This window comes from Tursiops truncatus, chromosome 18 (genome assembly GCF_011762595.2).
Source record: "Tursiops truncatus isolate mTurTru1 chromosome 18, mTurTru1.mat.Y, whole genome shotgun sequence".
Classification (NCBI taxonomy): domain Eukaryota; kingdom Metazoa; phylum Chordata; class Mammalia; order Artiodactyla; family Delphinidae; genus Tursiops; species Tursiops truncatus.
This window is the reverse complement of record NC_047051.1, coordinates 16881730-16895986: the sequence shown is the minus strand read 5'-3', so window position 1 is coordinate 16895986 and position 14257 is coordinate 16881730. Positions and strand designations below refer to the sequence as shown.

Sequence of the window (14257 nt, the reverse complement as noted above, 5' to 3'; positions counted from 1 at the left end):
GGCTAGAGCTACCTGGTCTGACTTACTTTTTTTTTTTTTGATGTCTCCTGACTTGAAGACAGCCCCAATGACCAAGTCTAGATGGTAAGATAGAAGCATATACATCCATTGAAACCTTCAAAGTACCAGCCACAACATCAGCTGAGCCAGCTTCCCAGACTCTTTACTCTTGGCTAAATATTGGACACAATTTTAATTAATCATGTGACTAGATCTATTAGTGTCAATGATCCATTTTGATTGACAGTAGAGCTCCTTTCAAGCTAACAATGCCACAACATTTTGTGCCCATTATATGTATGCAGTGTTTCTCAAAAGATGTTCCTAGAAGAGAATTGCCCAGAGTGCTGATAAAAATGCAGATTCCTGGTCCCCACTCTAAGCCTACTTAGTAAGACCCTCTGGAGGTGGGCCCAGGGACACACATTTTTAAAATAAGCTCTGTAGGTGATTCTTGGATGTACTAAAATCGAAAACCACTGGTTTAGAGCTCAGGTAATTTGAGCAACACTTGTAGTTCTGCATGGTCAACATTAATGATTAGGGAAGGTTCAGAAGTCCTGAGAACTGGCATTCATCTATTTATTCATTCACTGAGCCTTTATCGCATACCTCTGATATTCAGTCTTGGACCGAGAGCCCAGATGAGTGTGGATTCTGTAGAAGCCTCATTTTCCTTGCCTTTGGAATGGAAACGTGGGTCTAAGATAGTGGTTCTCTTGGTGTTTTTCAGACAGCATGAGGCTAGAACCCACTGTGATAGACCCGTTTCGTCCTTGCTGCTCATTTGCTGCATCATTCTCCTCTCTGTGACACAGGTTGCTAAAATGTTGAGAAAAACTAAAGAAAGAAAGAGCTCTTAATATTTAAAACTTTGTTTTAAAAATGTTCGAGGGCACTGGTGAGCTTGCGGATGTGAAAGAATCAGTTTCCATTTATTTATACTACTTTCAAAACACATTTTTAGCAAGGTTTCCCTGGAAATTTTATTGTTGCCTTTTAAAATATTCAATAAAGGGGGCTTCCCTGGTGGCGCAGTGGTTGAGAGTCCGCCTGCCTATGCAGGAGACACGGGTTCGTGCCCCGGTCCGGGAAGATCCCACATGCCGCGGAGCGGCTGGGCTCCTGAGCCATGACCACTGAGCCTGCGCGTCCGGAGCCTGTGCTCCGCAACGGGAAAGGCCACAACAGTGAGAGGCCCGCGTACCGCAAAAAATAAATAAATAAATAAAATATTCAATAAAATCATCATGTGATTAAGATAAAAGAAACAGTGGTTCCTCAAACCTGCATGTATATCAACATAATGGGGAGCTTGATAAAAATGCATAGTCTCTCCCTACACACCCCCTCCTCACACACCCCCCCCCCCCACACACACACACACACACGAACACATTTCTACAGAAACATGTTTTTCCCCCCACTGGTTACACTTTATATCCTTTCTAGAATAAGATAAAATGTTAGATAGATAGCCCATATTTTAATTAATCACCCCACTCTTGTTGTTCAAGGTGATGGAGTTCAATTCTTAGTTTCATAACGAATACATACCATGTTGATTTTTTCATGATTTCACCATTTCCTTAGGACAGATATCTAGAAATGAATACTTCATGTGGTAACTTCTCTGAAGTTGGCTCAGCTCTGCTTTGCCCACTCTCAATGCCAAAGTGAGACTATGTCCCTGAGAAAGCGTGGATAGGTCTATAGGCTGGTCTCTGACCTCAAACCGTGGGGTCGTTAGGATAGAGGGGAGCTGCTATAACAAAGACACCCCACAGTACTGTGGTGTAAATCAGATGGAAATTTATTTCTCTCTCACTTTACTGCTCAGATAAGAATGGTTCAGGGCCAGTAAGAAGACTCTGACATTCTTAACACATGGCTTCCATTTCTGGTTTCAGAGTGACACTCCATTCTCATTGTTTTACAGACAATGAGAAGGAGGAAATAATCTGGGGGAGCACCCACCAATTATCTTAAATGCAAGATCCAAAAGTGTCACATGCCATCTCAGATTGTATCCTTTTGGTGGGGACCCAGTCACTGGTTTCACGTAGCTGCAAGAAAAGATAGGAAATGAAGTAGTTACCTGGACATCCGTGTGCTCAGCTAAAATTGGGAGAAGAGATTTGGAGACACAATAAGCAATCAGCCACACTTCCAACTGAGGTCTTAGAATCCAGAAGATGAGCAATCCAGAAGGGATTGTGTATTTGGTCCTTTATTCTATGATCCCAGTCTCGCTCAACTTTGAGCCTTTGAGATGTAAGCATTAGAAACATTAGAGTCAGATGGTGAAACCTTTACTAATCTGGCAAAGAATCAAGGTTCATTACACTCCTAAATGTGGCATTTTTATAGAGTATGGACAGACTGGAGTTGGCAAAGTGCAGGTGTCATTGCTGCAGGTTCATTTGAACTCCACAGTGCATTTTTCCTCTCTTTCTCTCCCTCTCTCTTCTTCACTCTCTTCCTCTCATTCTCTACATTTCCATTCTGTTTTGGAACTCTCCTTTTTGCTACTGATAGGTACACAAGGAAAAAATTTAGGGTATCAGTGGAAAAAAAACAAGTGCTAAAGTAGAATTTTCAGTGAGACGCCCAACAGTGGTCTATTCGCACAGCTGAAAGCTCTACTCACAAATCTCTTTCTCTTTTAGATTTGTGAGGAACAAGGGGTTATATTCTCTGCGTGGGATTTTTGCTTCTGGGCTAGGGTTGACTGCAAGTTTATTGGAATGAGCACTACATTTCGTTTTGTTTTTTACCATAAGGGACTTCTGCAAAGAGCCCCAGTGTTGCGAGGAAAATGGAGAGAGTTTGAAGAACAGTTCTTTCCCTTCATTCAAAATTAGGTTCAATCTGGAAACCACTGGTGATTTTTCAAGTCTTGTTTTGAATGAAATAAGCAGACGTATTTGAATTAATTCACATTGCAAGGTGACTCTTAGCACTGAGACTGAGTTAGTGCCTGATAGAAGGAACTCTGAGCCAGCAATCACAAAGCCTTGTGCCTTGTCCTAGCCTTGGCCTTGCCACAAACTCTTTGTAGGACTATGGGCAAGTCACCAACACTTCTGTGCCTTGTTCCCCCAGTTATATAAATTCAGAGACACTTACACTTCTGAAAGAAGAATAATTATAGATACTCTAGTCTGACTTTCTTACGATAACACAGGAAGACTGAGGTGCCGTGAACCCTTGTTGATCATCCTCTTCTCCATGAACCAGGTAGAGTAGACCATTCCCTTCTTGGAGATCCCTGGACCCTACACCCTAGCACTCTATACTATAAATCTCACAATACTGGGTGGCTTCTATTTTATTTATGGGTCTGCTTTCCCATGGACTTCTTAAAAACAAAGCCCATTTCTTACCTGTATGTGTTGTCCCTGAAGTGCCTAGTACTATTGTTGGGTCATAGTAGGTGCTTGATGTTGGATAAATGAATGAAATAAAGTACATCCAAAGTCAGATTGCTGGAAGGGGGCTGGTTAGTGGCTGGTTAGGGCCAGGTCAATCTCATTTTTCTCAAACCAGTCTTTTTTTTTTTTTTTTTTGCGGTACGCGGGCCTCTCACTGTTGTGGGCTCTCCCATTACAGAGCACAGGCTCCGGACGCGCAGGCTCAGCGGCCATGGCTCACGGGCCCAGCCGCTCCGCAGTATGTGGGATCCTCCCGGACCAGGGCATGAACCCGGGTCCCCTGCATCGGCAGGTGGACTCTTAACCACTGCGCCACCAGGGAAGCCCTCAAACCAGTCTTTTTCTTACTCAACCTCTTGGTACCCTCAAGAATAAAAGTAAAATGTGATGTCAAGTGAAAGAAGTACTTGAGCGCTAGAGATTCTGGTACAGGATGTGAGTGATTTCCTCTGCTCAGGCTTGATCTACTGTTTAGTCTGTTGGTCGTTAATGATGATTTGTTCTTATACTTGAATTCCTCTGCTCAGGCTTGATCTACTGTTTAGTGTGTTAATGATGGTCTGTTCTTATACTTCTCTGTTCCTTTTTTCTCAAGAACCTTTGTTTGAAGTGGTTGGATAGAGGTACCTCAGGCCAAACCAAGGAAGAAGATATTCCGCTGAGGCCCAGGTCACTTTGCAGGAAACTTTAATGTCAAAATCTGAAGCCCACGGTATCCACTGTCTAAGATGAGGTCTAACTCTCCAAGATGAGGCTTGCAGGAGCTGCCCTAAGAAAGGCAGAGTGCCTCCTGCCTTTGGAATTGGGCACAAGACTAAGAAGCCTATGCCTGGGGCTGTCACCCAGGTCTTCAGCTGACAGTGCTGGGCCTGTTTAAGAATGGGGTCCCCGCTCTGGTCGTCAAAATAACTGCTCAGAGCAGGGAAGGACATAGCCCAGAGTCTCAGGAAGTCCTGAAAGGGGCTGCTTTTAGCACACAGAGGGTCTAAGACAACCAAAGCCACAGCAACAAACTGAGGAGGAAGGAAGGCAGCTGGGGGTCACTGGGAGAAACGCTTCCTGCCATTGTCTGGCCACACGGGGTGGGTTGAAAATAAAAATAGGTGGAACTTGAAGACTGGCTGTGTGTATCTGGAGCCAGATCCACGCAGAGAATCCATTTCTGCTGTGTTTGGGGGCCATGGAGAAATGACCCAGGGCGTTTCAGCCCTGTGGATATGGGATGCGGAGGTTGGAGACCCAAGGAGCGAGGCTGAGAAGCCTCGGCCACGCGTTAAGCCTTCCAGAGAGGATTTCTCAGCCTGTGGGTCCTCCCCAGCAATGTCTGACAGAACCAGAACCATACAACACAAAACACTAGAGTCATATACACTCGGGGCAAAGCACAGAGCAGCAACGTACTGTTTCATAAATGCTAAGCAAAGATTGAAAGTCAGGTTTTCAAGCCTTCTTGGATTCTCACCTTGTTTCTTTAAGATTTGTTGATAGTCCAAAAAGGGCTATTTGGGGATCTTGTATTCTTATCAGGCACTTTTTTTCTTCAGTTTTTTCTTTTTTGGCGTTTTGTTTTAGTTTGTACTATGGAGAATATCAACTATGTACACAAAATTAACATAATAATCTAATGAGCTTGTTGTACCCATCAACCACTTTCAACAGTTATCAACTCATGGCCTGTCTTGTTTCAACTGTATCCCCATCTACTTTTTCATTCCATATTATTTGGAAACAAATTATAGACATTATGTAATTTCATCTAAAATATTTCATGTTGTATTTTTAAAACATAAGGATGCTTTCTGAAAAACATAACTATTGTATTATTATGCCTAAAAATATTAAAATTCTGTAAGGTCATCAAATATCCAGTAAGTGTTCAAATTTCCAACTCCTGACATCTAACCATGTCTTCCTCCTGGTTCCCCTCAGACCTACTGAATCCCCTGTCCAGAGAGAAAACCAAGGCAGACTTACCATACAAGGAAGGGAACTCTGATGCCCTGGTCCTTTTGTTTCCACATATAGTAATGTAACAAACACATGGTATGCCAGGAGCAGAGAGGGCGACCCCCAAATTGGAGGCAAGCACACTGGCAACATAAAGAGAAAGTAACTGACAAATCCCTAATTTGGAAGATACCCAGAGAGGCTGGGCCTGGAGCCAGGATCTTAACAAGTTTCCATTGTTATTGGCAGCCAACGAATTTAGAAGCAGACAGGGGACCTTTTTATCATGGGGAATTTTGTTAGCTGAGGCTGTATGCATTTAAAAAGCATAATCAACCTGCAGTGAGCTAAGGGATTAAACATGATTTTTCTCAACTTGAATGACCCCTCTCCCTAAATTAAGCTGCCTATTTAGTGCCCTTAATAAATACATAGATAATTTAAACCATGTGGCAGCAAATTGAAAACATGGGCTTTTTGAACTATGTATTTTCTTTCTCATGTTGGAACATTTCCCTCGAGAAAATCTCAGGTCTCATGATTATGGAAAAGAAAGAACTGTATATCTTTCTGATTAAGTGTTTCATGATACACACATACACATTGATCAAGTTTTTTTTTCTTTTTTTCTTGGCTAAAGTGAAGCATATGCTTCTGAGAAAAGTGTTCCATTGACACTCCTCTGGCAGCTGCCTGGTATATTTGTCAACAAAACAAAATGTGAAAGGATTATATTTCTATAAAAGTAATTACATTTCAAAGCAGCTTGTTATTATATACCATGTGGCATTATATTGAACCAAGATGCTATTTTCTGCCTGATTGTTAGAAGTAATGATCTGTATTCACAAGTCAGTAAAATATTCAAATATGTATCTTCTCTTTCGCTTGATTGCGGAAAATAATACTCCCTGCTGGAATACCTGGAGGTTTGGACTGAACGATTTGACGTGCCAGTTTTCAGACATCTATATTCATCTACTGACTCAAAATACAGCCTACACACATGCAAACACAAAATATTTATTTTAACATTAGGAAGCTTGATTTGGATCAAAAATAATGTGACAAAGTTTTTTTATAATTTCTGTATATGATTTTCCCTTTTCCTTGAATTAATGAGTCACATCAAAAAGTGTCTCAACTTTTAGAAGCTTTGTTACAATTTGCTTTGGTGTCTTTCATGTATGTCCAAAAAATGGTCCATAAACAGTTTTCCATGCTCATGGACCTCATCTGGTCTCCTCATCTTCTCTGTGGTCAAAGTACTCACCCACGTAGTTTTCACCACAAATTCTCTAGAGATACAGTCTGCAGCTTCCATTCTGATTCCAAGCTTGTGACCCTCCCCGTTATCAAGCAAAGAGTCTTAGACAAAATTGGACAATAGGACAAATCTTGAACTTCCAGTTTTGATCTGTACTGGCTTTCTCCTGCTATGAGTGAAGCAAGTGGAGGATCCTATCGGTAGACCAGTCTTGGCTTCTGCAGACACCAAGGCTATTTTAAAAAGAGGAGATTCAACCACCTGAAAGCTGGGGAAGTACTCCCGTAGGCCAGTTTCATCTAGTTAAAACTTTCTGTTTTCTCTTGGAAGACGGACATCGAAAAACAAGTCTTCAAGGCCAGACTTTAGCAGGACAAGAAAGCCTAATTGTCTGGTAAAGCATGTAAGGAGACAAGAACCTGAGCCTTTTGAGCCCATTACGTAGTAATAGGCCATGGAGCTAGCACCACCCACTCTTTGAATTAGTTCTCTGAGTGTCCACTGCCTGACTTCTTTGTGGCCGACTGTCTGATGTCGGTAATCAATGGTATCATTTGAAGGAGCCAGTCTTTCAGATCCAGAGCATGAAAGTTTCTGAGGAAGCCTTTATACTGTATTAATTTGTAAATCTAAATATTGCATGCAGCTCTCGGTTCAACAATGCTCCTATTTTTCTAATAATGGACTGAAACTAATTGGATACAGGACACAGCTAGCTGGTAGGCAAGCTGAGATGTTTCAGTTAGCTTCTGAGACAATACATGGCAGAAGAAAGCAAAACTCCCTGGCCTATTTTCTTAACGATGTGATTAGTGCGTATCTCTGCAAGAAAGCAGCCTAAGAGATTGGCCTTAACAAATTATTTAGAGGTTATACTTAGAAATAAATAATTTCTATTTATTTTAGAAATCATCTGAACAGTTCAAAAATAAAAAGACATGGGAGGGTTATAGATAGCTAGTATACATTTTCATGTTTTTACCTCCTTACCAGGACTATAGAAAAGAGAGATTTATTCAAAGCAAAATGACTGTTGATGATGACTTTTGTATTGAATCTAGTACTACTTGTGTAATCAAAGTGGAGATGCTTTTTCTTCTCATTTTCTCACATTGAACTCCTGGTATTTATAAAATGTATATAACACAATGCTCTAACAAGTGGTACCTTTTGGTTGTTTAGACATGAACAAATCCTAGTAGAGGATGGTACAACAAGCCCAGTGAATTTATTTTATCTAGACTAGCCCTCTAAAGCCTTGCTGTCCAGTATGGTACCCACTAGCCACCTGTACTTATTTATATTAAAATCTCAGTTGAAAACTCAGTTCTTGAGTTGCATTAGCTGTATTTCAAACTACCGTTTTAGACATTTCCGTCATTGCAGAAAGTTCTTTTAGCAAGTGCTGCTCTAAAGAATCCTGAATTCACTGGGTAATTATTCCAGCTGTCCACACTTGATCTCTGCATATTTCTCAACTGGGAAATAGGAGGGTGACATTACATAGTCTTGAGGATCCTCCCATTTCTGAGCATCTCATCCCAAGCTCTTTCTTGATACCTGGGGGCCAGTTCTGCATGACAACTCTCAGAAAGGCCACAGTAAGAAAGAGAGCAGTGTTGTGGAGAAAATGTCTTGGAACCTACAGACCTTGGATTTAGTAACTCCCAGCACCATCAGTTCAAGCTACATAAGTCGGGAAATGTCACTCTATTACTTTGAGTCTCTTTACTCATCCATCAAATAACGGCACTGAGCTGAATGATGTCTAAGACGTGCTTTGCTCTAAAGTTCTAACATATTACTGGCTTTTAAAAATATTCCTTGCTTATGAGGTCAAATCAACCAGATTTTGGTATTGTGTAGTCTATGCTATTTTCTTTGAAAACAGTCTGAATTCTCACAACACCCAATCAAGGAAGGGGAAACATTACTGTTTTCCTTTCCCTGAAAGGTTTGCCGCAATGGAGTCCTCCCTGCACCCAACATTTGGAAGACGTGTGAAAAAGGGCCGGTCACGCAGCTGTTTTCAATATAGAGATACTTGGTATCTGTGTGCAGGGTATCAGAATGATCAAGGTTTTTACTTTTCTTCCAAAAATTTGGGTGTCTTGCAGACTTACCATGTGAAAAATACTTAGTTTAGTATTTTAATTTGATCTTTAGCTAGTACACTATGGCCTTTACTTTTTAATATTATAAGCAATATAGAAAAAAAAGTTTTTTAGACATTTCATTTAGAGGGTTTGGCATAAATGTTTCCATCAGTGTGGTCTTTGTTCAACTGACATTAAATGATTAATTATGGAATTTTTCATGTGATGAGTTTATCTAGAACATTAGAAGACCAAAGCTAAAATTAAGGATCTATACATTTATTCAAACGATATTTATTGACCACTTTCTATATGGTAGGCACTATTCTAGAAACTTAGCACTCAACAATAAATAAGAGAAACACAAAGCTCTCTTCTAAAGATGCTTCTGTTCTAGAGGGGAACCTCTGGTAGAGTTTCTAAAGCATATTCCATGGAACTAGATTTTCTGAGATGCTAACAGAGATTACACAGGCAAAGACTACCCTCAGGTAAGGTGAGGAAATTGTGTACGAAACAAAATTAAAATTTTGTTTGTTTACTGCTGTGGGATTTCCAGAGTTTTTTCATTGCCAAGCACATTGTGAATTTTTGAGATTAGAATATAGTAGGGAGTATGAAATAAACTCTTTTGGTCACTGAACCCTTTTTCTCTCATAGAAATCTTCAAGAAAATGATTAAAGCTCTATTGAAAAGGAACAGCTTGGTAGAAAACCTTTATAGCTGAATGATTAGCTAAGTCATTAAGACAAAAACCTCTTACAGTCCTTAAATAGAGTCCAACTGATACTTTCAATTCACTAGTCTCTTCGCGGTGGGGTTTAGACCTGGACAACATTCCAGGCATATGAAATAGTTGGGCAGGCTACCGAACGCACAGCTGGTGCTTGGTCATCTTCAACAACCAAAAGATCCTGAGAAGGGTCATAGGGGATGATGGGGAGTTTGCTTTTTAAAGGTGTTTTTTGGTTTTGGGGTTTTTTTGGCCGTGCTGCGCGGCATGCGGAACTTCCTCAACCAGGGATCAAACCCGCACCCCATGGCATGGAAGCACGGAATCTTAACCACTGGACCGCCGGGGAAGTCCCAGGAGTTTGCTTTTTAAATCAGAGCTGTAGTAACGCCACACCGACCATGCAGGATACCCAAAGTCCTTGGGCTTTAGACTCAGAAGGACCGGGTTAGAATCCCAAATCTACCTTTTCTTTGCTGAGCATCCTCAGATGAGTTGCTTACCTCTCTGAGCCTTTTGCCCTGCTTGTAAGAAAGAAGATATGACGGCCACTCCTTGGGCTCATCATGAGTCTCAGATGAGATCTTGTGTGAGCACAATTCATCATCTTGGCTCTGACCACAGAGCAGGCTGCACTGGCATGAGCCACCTGGTCATGCCCCTCATCCAAATGGGTATTTTGGCAAAGCAGGGAGCTGGGATCCACACTCTCTTATTATATACCTAAATGACAGAACATGGCCCTTGCCCTGCTTATAAAGAATTCTTGCTCCAGCCAAAACACTCAGCATCGAAGACTCAATAATAGATACAAATCACATTCAGATTTATATAATCTGAGTACAAAAAGTATGCTTACATCTCCAGTCACTGTTAAATATGGCATTGCTTATATGTCATTATGTCATTCTTTATTTTTAAAAAGGGGGAACGGGCTTCCCTGGTGGCACAGTGGTTGAGAGTCCGCCTGCCGATGCAGGGGACACGGGTTCGTTCCCCGGTTCGGGAAGATCCCACATGCCGCGGAGCGGCTGGGCCTGTGAGCCATGGCCGCTGAGCCTGCGCGTCTGGAGCCTGTGCTCTGAAACGGGAGAGGCCACAACAGTGAAAGGCCTGCATACTGCAAAAAAAAAAAAGGGGGGGGGGGAGCATGCTTACTTTTGTATTATGCCATTCTTTTTTTTAAAAAAGGGGGGATGTCATTCTTTTTTTAAAAAAAGGGGGAACATGCTTATTTTTGTATTAATTATGCTAGCAAGCTGATTCTTCTCAAATAGACCAGTGCAATGCAGAAAAGATTGCAGAAAAAAAATTTTTTTTACCAAGATTGTCATTTGATTATTGGGAAAACTGGACTTTCCTTGAGTTATTCTGTGGAATTTACCATCTTCTAACTGCTATTACAATTCTTTTGTTAGCAGCCTCCCTCTCCCCAGTTGAGAGGGCAAGAAGAAACTGTTGAGTGAAATCCTCCATCCACCCCAAGTGGTCAGGGCTGACATTCAGGGCGCTCTGGTTAAGAAATAGTTCTCCCCACCAACAGCTTTGAGAAGGAAAAGAACAAAAGCGAGCTCTCTCCAGAACAGGCATTAGTGATGGTTGAAAGGTCTAAGGGGAGAGATTTGCTGACTTGACAAACCATGATTACTTTTTACAGCTCATGAAACTGTCTTCTTAAGAGACATGCTCTATGGCCTTAAGTTTTTGCCCTCACGATTTTAGAAATGTCATCTTTTGGAATCACAAGAAGCCTCAGTGAGAAAAGGCGAGATTAATAGCGTAGCTTTGCCCTGATGCTAAGCATCTTAGCATTTGTTGCCAAACAGAGAAGAGAATGGAGAACAAGTCTTCAGAAGCCCACAGGCTGGGGAGCTATGCTATCCCTTAGCACAGATAACCCCCAATCCCACTTTTTTCCTTAATAATAAAGTTTGTTAGTCTCCTTTATTTTATAAACCGATAGTGAACAGTCCGGGTTGAATCATGGATTTACTCCTTAATAGGTGGTGACCAGGAGCACATCACTTATTAACCTCTGTGAGTCTTGATTCCTTCTTGTGTAAAAAGAGGGTAGTAGCAGGCTTCTCTTTGAGTGTTGGGATAATCAACAGCTAAAGAGACCTGTTGAAATGTAAGTCACATAATGTCACTCATCTACTCAAAATCCTCCAAAGGCTGCCCGTAACATTCCGAGTAAAAGCTAAAATCCTGACGGTGGCCCACAAGAAAGACCCCACAGGCTCTGCTGCCCCATCCTCCTCTCTGATCTCTTTCCCTAGTAAGCTCCCCTCTAGCCGTGCTGGCCTTCTTGTTATTGCTTACACAGGCTGGGCTCATGCCTGCCCCAGGGCTTTGGCATATACTGTCTCCCCTGCCTAGAGTGCTCTTCCCCAGATGTTGGCATGGCTTGGATCCTTAAATCTTAGTGTCTCTACTCAAATTATCTTCTTCTCAGAGATCCTATGGCTCCTATTCAAAATTGTGAACTCTCTTCCTTCCCTGCCTCAATTTCTTTTCTCCTTTCCTACTTTATTTGAAGTGCTGTGGATAGCACTTATTACCACTTAACATATATATTTTACGAATTTATTCTGTTTGTAACCTGCCTGTCTTCTCCTGAATGAAGCTTATGAGGCAGGGATTTCTAATTTGTTCACTGCTGTGTTTCAAGCCTGGAACAGTGTCTGACACATAGTAGACACTAAATAAATACGTGTTAGATAAATGCATATTAAATTATAACACCATGAAAGCACCTAGCACTGTGCCTTTAAAAAAAAAAAAGATGTGAAGAGATAGGGGGAGAAACATTGACTTGAACGTGCAGCATGTTCAAAATTTTACTCCACTATCTTGTAGCGAATGTTAAAAAAACAGCCCACAGATGAGAGTCACAAAGGAAACGCATGTTTAAAATAAATTTTTAAAAAGGAAAAAACAATTTTTATAGAAGAATGCCATGTAATGTTGAAGGAATGATTGAATTAAATACAGCCCCTAGTGAAATAACTGATTCCAGCATGGGTCATCGGTGGATGTTAAAACTAGGAGATGAGGGCTTCCCTGGTGGCGCAGTGGTTGAGAGTCCGCCTGCCGATGCAGGGGACGCGGGTTCGTGCCCCGGTGCAGGAAGATCCCACATGCCGCGGAGCAGCTGGGCCCGTGAGACATGGCCGCTGAGCCTGCGAGTCCGGAGGCTGTGCTCCGCAATGGGAGAGGCCACAACAGTGAGAGGCCCACGTACCGCAAAAAAAAAAAAAACTAGGAGATGAGAGATGACTGGGGAAGTGGATAGTTAAGCGGGGCTAAAATATCAACCCACAGATTTCTTGCTAGTCATATAGGTAGACATATTTTTTAAACCCAATTATTCTATCGCCTTCATTTGCTGTGTCAGAAGCCTCAGGAGATAAGAGCAGAGCAAGGAGGCGGGTGCTCCTGCATGAACACTTCCACCCCCACTAGAGCCCCAAACCCAGGGCCCCAGAGCTTGTTCAGGACTAGGCCTGTAGCTCCTGGCATCATGGCCCAGAGTGTTCTACGTGGTGTGTGTGTAGCAGCCTGCAATCTTAGACCTTACCAATGGAGCTGACAAGCGAGTTATATTTACTAATGAAAACAGCTTTATACAGAACTTTATTTTCCCAGCTTACCCTATTTTTACTTCTCCTTCTTTTCACTCCTAGATAATTTGATTCAAAGTCTACTTATGTTTAAAAAAAAAAAAAAGAAGAAGCAACTAATGTCAGTGATCTCTTCTAGACCCCATTGTTCCTTATCACTTTCATCTGATGGCAGATCAACAGTCTGGTGAGGAGAGAACTTCACCAGCCCCATCTGTCCACCCACCTTCTCTGTAAACTGTCACAGGGAGAGACTGGAGCATGAACTAACATTGCTGTCAGTTGTAAAACCATCCAGGGACTACGTTTCCACAGAGAGGGAGAAGACAGAATTCAGTTGTCAATTCAGTTCCTCAGTTGACTCCTGAGGAAACTAGGAATGTGGTGCCTGTAATGGAGTCATCTGGCCTTAGGCATCCTGATGACTAAGCACTCTGCCAGGAAGGCTCTCCCAGCCCAGTCTTTCTTTTCCTCTTCTTTGTTCTGTTATTCCTTTTGAAAGGAAAAGCAAAAATACCTTTCCATCCTCAGTGGAGAATTTATCATGGGGAATAGACGTCAACAAGTCTTGAGAGTAGCTGGGCCCTAGACAGCATGAGGACTTGCTTGTAAGTGATACCATTTTAAAAATATCAGCTCGGTGCTTTGTGACCGCCTGGAGGGGTGGGATAGGGAGGGTGGGAGGGAGGAAGATGCAAGAGGGAAGAGATATGGGAACATATGTATATGTATAACTGATTCACTTTGTTATGAAGCAGAAACTAACACACCATTGTAAAGCAATTATACTCCAATAAAGATGTTAAAAAAAAAAAAAAAACAATATGAAACTTCACAGGAAAGCAGTATAACACCCAAGAGCACAGTGGAGAGAAGGGCCACTGGGCCCCAGGATGGAGGAACCTCACGAACCACATTCCTTTTTCTCAGCCCAACCTTAGGAATCCCCCCTCCTGGGTTTTGCAGCCTGGCTTTTGATTAGGAAGTTTACATGTGATTTAAAAAAGAATACAATTGCTCTATGGATTTGAGTATGCTGGCGTTAGAGAAGACAGACCAAGTATGGAGTTGGTGTTTCTGATTGTCACAGCCAAGGCAGTTCTGTGGTGGTCCCGATAGATCCCCCCAGTTCATTTTCTTCTCTTGCTTTTTGAGA

At 41.9% G+C, this 14257-nt stretch overlaps 1 long non-coding RNA gene across 1 annotated transcript; it reads right to left on the bottom strand.

Moving 5' to 3' along the window:
• Window positions 1-292: 292 nt before the first annotated feature.
• On the bottom strand, window positions 293-5521 carry LOC141277104 (uncharacterized). The gene is made up of 3 exons (XR_012327841.1): window positions 5409-5521; window positions 1978-2066; window positions 293-840 (listed from the first exon to the last, which is right to left on the bottom strand). It is a non-coding gene; the product is annotated as an uncharacterized lncRNA (long non-coding RNA).
• Between the last annotated feature and the right edge of the window lie 8736 nt (window positions 5522-14257).